Here is a 4,975-nt window from a genome sequence, read left to right as displayed (position 1 = left end):
ATGTATATATTAAGCCTATGTTTTGTGTTTGTATGGGGGTTTCTTTCATTGTCCTCCTCACAGGACAAGTGTCTTTTAATCAAATTACAATAGGGGTTAATTTAATAAACTCTCACTTTCTACCTTTTTACAGGATCTGTTCTATCTTTCATGTGTGTCCTGTGGCTGTTTTAAATGTGGCTGGCGCTGTGCCTCTTGCAAATAATTCACTTTCTTTTGCCTCTTGTAAAGAGTGTGCGGTGTGTGTGATTATGGGTTACGTGTTCGAGTGTCTGTATGCAACGGGTGTGGATGAACATTATTGGATTGCATTGAAAGAACTGGTAGCTTAGAAATAATGTATCGGCACTGGCGTTACGTTGCCTAAACGTAACGCCCAAGAGAACTAGTCCTCTGATCTACTATAATTGTTGAATACACGTTGCTTAATCAGACGCACCAACTGTGCATAATTTTGTAAATTTTTTTTTGGGAGATATTTCTTTAAACTTTTTTTTCTTGAGTTTTGCCATTTTTAAAGTCTATCAAACAAAATTTAGAACTGAACTGCGTAAAAGAAACAATTTAAAAGAACTGAAAAAGCCGAAATGGAAACGAGTAGAAAAACGATGTTTCTTTTTTTGAACACCAAACGCTGGCACGGCCCTGTTCGATGCGATTCGGCTCTGATTGGTTCCGCTTCAGCTTGAGATCGGTCTGATTTGGCCAACTGATTTGGGAAAGCAGGAAAGCGCTCCCGATTTGCAATAACAACTAGTAATACACGCATATATACGGCATGATATATATGTAGGCAATGGTAAACGAAAGACAACTAGTATTCCCTGGGGGTTGGTAGTGTGGTTGTATTGCGCCCATGTCGAGCAATCGGAACCCAGATAGGACTGGGCTGAGTTCCTTCGCTGAGGTGTGTGTGTGTGGTGTGGTGTGGTGCTGGTTTTTGTACGAACATATTTGCTTTCTAACTTACTTCCCAAAGTGATTTTGATATTCCTAAATTCCGGGATCCTAACTGAATCCCTCTCTCCACGTCAAGGTCCCTCAAGTGTGCTGCTGTAGGTGTCTATGTATGTGTTCCAGGTGAAATGTGTTGACATGTGTGAGTGTGTGCGTGTGGGATGGGCTACCACTGCACCGTTTCTATCTCCGGACTACGAACGCCGCTCAGTAGACAATGAGCAGGTTGTTTTCATTGAAGCCGGCGGAGTGTCCGGCGTTGCGTACAATGAAACAGGATCCATCGAAGTGCATGCGCTTCTCATTGCGACTACAAAGGACAGAACAGAACGGAAGTTAGCAGAGCAGGATGACGGGCGAGGGGGAGGGGGGAGGGGAGGGGTAGGTTGAGAGCATCGGTTTGACACTCACCGAACAAACAGATGCGAGGTCTTGCCCAGAGAGGCACTGCAATGGATGCCAGGTGTGGTCAAAGTGGCCGATCCATTGCCGTGACTGGTGCGAATCAAGCACTTGTTGTCCACACGAGTGACCTTCACTAGGCCATCGGCTGCCTGGGTGATGCGAAATCCGCTTATGTCATAGATCTCAGTGCCATCCTCGGTACAGGTGTAAGCTGAATTGGCAATCACGTCATGGGCTTCAGCCATATAAGAGGAACCATGCCGCTAGTCGCTGCGAGAAGTTCGGGAATTAAATCGAAATTAGCCAAATAAGAAGCGATGCAATTGGCCGGGGGGACTCACTCATAGAACACTGCCAGGGTGTAGTCCTTGGTCAGATCGGTGAAAGTGTCGGTTGTGGTGCGCGTCCCGGCTGTGTCCACCAGGTAGATGAGAGCGCACGCCTCGCTGGTGAAGCTCACACCCTTGTACCACATCTTGGCATAGCGACTGTAATGGGAAGATAATTCAAAGGATTCAAATATTCCACGTTGGGGTAAGGGCCATTCCCACTCACACAAAGTTATTGCCCTTCATGCCGTCGTAGGTGACTATTTCGACTTTAGCGCCGCTCTGCAAGATGCGTCCATTGGGGTGGATCAAAGCCGAGTTGCTGCAGTTGCGGGATAGAGCAACTGCCACCATGCTGCGCTGATTGAGCACGCGCACCGCCTTGTCCAGAGTCATGTCAATGCTGCCCCATGCAAAGAAAGGTATTAACATTAGGGGTCGGTCTTAAAGAAGAGCCAAGGGGCTGGGGGCGTCCACACTCACCGCACGCCATCGCGGAGGCGCAACTGGATGGTGCCGTTCGTCATGGCAATGGGTCCAGAGCCGGGACATGCCGGCGGTGTGTGGTTCTCGAGCTCGAAGTTGCGTGTGCTGCTCACGCGTGCCAAGGCGTATGGTGGAGGGGGCATTGGAGACGGCAACTGTTGGGAATTCTGAGATTGAGCATAGAATCGGCTAGATTTACAGATATGCAGAAGCCCCTTACCAGGCAGTAGTTCTGCTCGTTGTCGAAGCCATAGGTGGGCGTGGCATTGTAGCGCCCTGTGAGTGCCTTGCCGTTGTGCGCCATTTTGCCAGCGTCTATTTCCTGCATATTCCCTGGCCCGTACTGGGGAGGGTTGGAAATGTGTATGCCCGGCAGTTGGACGTATGGACGGGCCGACTGACTGCCGACGGGGTAATTGGCGCACTCCTTGGAAATGCCGCTGGTGATGGTGTTGGTGCCAACGGTGTCGCTGCTAGCGAGACTGGAGCTGCTGCCGCGATCCATGTGGCCCACGGAGTCCGTGCCGGAGGACAGCGAGATGTTGCTCATGCGTTTGGACAGCTGCCCCCCAGTCATGCCGACACGCAAGCTTGCTTGCTAAGGGAGGGGGGATGAGAAGGCGAGAGGAAGTAGCGGAAGTTAGATCAGGAAGGAAATGAAGAGGTGAGGAAGTGAAAGTGCCAGAAAATAATTGAATACCGGCAGGAGAGAAAACGACAGATACGAGAGAAAGTGTCAGCAGCGCAGAAATCGAATGACTTTGCAACTGTTGCTAACATTCTGTCGACATTCTGTTAACGCATGCAAGTTAACGTACCCAATTCTATTGAGCTCTTATACGAGTTGTAAACAATCTTTGGCTTTCCAAAACGAAAACAATTTCAATCTTGGGCCTCCGCCTAATTGATTTCTAAGATGTACAATCTCAAGGGCTCCCGCCGCAATCCCAATCTTTGACACTCGCCTAAATGGAAAACCAATGTTTGCCCACACCCGGCTTCTCATAAACAATCTCACTCGCGGCTTTCTGCAGATCCTGCACTGTAGGCATTTTACAGTTCTCTCTTTGGATGACGAAATCCAATACTCGGATGGCGAAATCAATTGAAATGTTTATAGAAAAAATATTCCCGAAAGGGATAAACGATGCAAAGATCAGAAAGTTCAAGTCAGTCTTGATCCAGAAGCGACACCGCAAAGTCGAGCTAAAAATTAAGATCGCGCAAACCCTTTGCCCGGAATCCTTTGTGACCCTCTACTTAAATCTATATCAGTGAAGTTAGAAGTAAAATAAAAACTTTTTAAAAACACAATCCGCTACCGCAGTTATTTAATTTGCCTATACATACATACATACATATATGTATTTACATACGTGTGTGCGTTTTTCCCAATTTGCATTTGATTTTTATAGAAATTAACCAAACTATTTTGAATAGTACTAGAAGAGAAGAGAAGAGGGGGGGAATAGAGAAGGAAAATTCGAATATTAAAGTCGGAAAGTAAGAGAGCAATGGTGGAAAAGAGCGAGACGGAAAATAAGGTCTGAAATAACAGGAGAGGGCAATGAGGTGATGTGGCAATGCTGCTGTTGCCGAGCTGTTAAGACTGCGGCGGCTGTTAACTCGCTGTTGATACCCTGCTAGCGCGATGATGCGGCAGTTTTGTAAAACAAAATGTCTGAAAATTGAAGAAACTTTCACGTTATTGCTTGGAATTTCACTTACCGGCGATGGGTTGTTGGTGTAGACGGAGCGCTGGCGCACCCCGTTGGGCGGCTTGGTGGGCGGGCGCAAGATGTTGTTGATTTTGTCGTTCATCTGAGCACGCGACAAGAAGTCCTCGGCATTGAAGATCCCCACACGGGCGCCCTTCGGGCTGCTTACTTGCGAGACCGGCTCTTGCTGGGAAGTCTCGCAGTCCGATTACTGGCACTGCGCCTCCTTGGTGCTGACCTTGGGCTCAACGGACTTCGGCTCGGTGACCATTTTGATTTGGCAACTTTTTTCTTCTCGCTCTTTCTTTTCGTCAAGTGAGTTCACAAAACCGGCGTTTGTGTGTGCGTGCGTGTGTTCGTGTGTGCGGCAAATGCGAAATTTTTCACTTTAAATATGTGTGAACTTACTTGAGAACACGGATTTTCACACTGAAAGTCGTCGCCTGCTCAAACCGGAATTCAAAGTGAAAAGCAGAGCTGTCTCCCGATTATAATCGGAGCGATATTTAGGGCTGCATTTCAATGTTGTATGGATGTAGATCAGATACTAATTACTGTACATTTTCGTATTATTAATGGTACTCCGTGGCTTGAGTCTTGAGCTTCACAAAAAAATGGTTTACCAAATTACCAAATGGTTAAATGGTAAAATGTTTAATTCGTACACTGCTCATTTTCACCTTGTTCGATCCTTTCGGATTCCTGTAAAGAAAATTTACCAAATACAATTCGTTCACAGACTTGCATTAAGGCGCCGCACTGACGCTGATCTATCCACAAGCCTGGAAAAAAGTATTGACCCGTCATCGTTTTGGCCCAAAGTAACTTCATTCTGGTCATGGCTATTTGTGGAATACTTCTGGCAGTCTTAATTTAATTTGGATCTCTTCCATAAACTGCGTGCACTGCAACTCTCTCTTCCCTAACTCCTCTCAAATCTGATTTCCTATAGATTATTAATTGGTACTTTGTATCGTTGCCCAACTAGAAATGGATTTAAGTCAGCTTGAATGCATTTCCGTCGGCCTAATCCTATTTCACGCTTTTAGAGTCGGACAAATGAAGTTTGCCAGCATCAAA

General features: G+C 46.7%; 1 pseudogene; it reads right to left on the bottom strand.

Annotated features, from left to right (window-relative positions):
• Positions 1-1,021: 1,021 nt before the first annotated feature.
• On the bottom strand, positions 1,022-4,103 carry LOC117194923 (annotated as a pseudogene).
• Positions 4,104-4,975: the final 872 nt, after the last annotated feature.

The sequence above is a fragment of the Drosophila miranda genome (assembly GCF_003369915.1).
Source record: "Drosophila miranda strain MSH22 chromosome Y unlocalized genomic scaffold, D.miranda_PacBio2.1 Contig_Y4_pilon, whole genome shotgun sequence".
In the NCBI taxonomy this organism is placed as follows: Eukaryota; Metazoa; Arthropoda; class Insecta; order Diptera; family Drosophilidae; genus Drosophila; species Drosophila miranda.
This window is presented reverse-complemented; position numbering and strand designations above follow the sequence as displayed.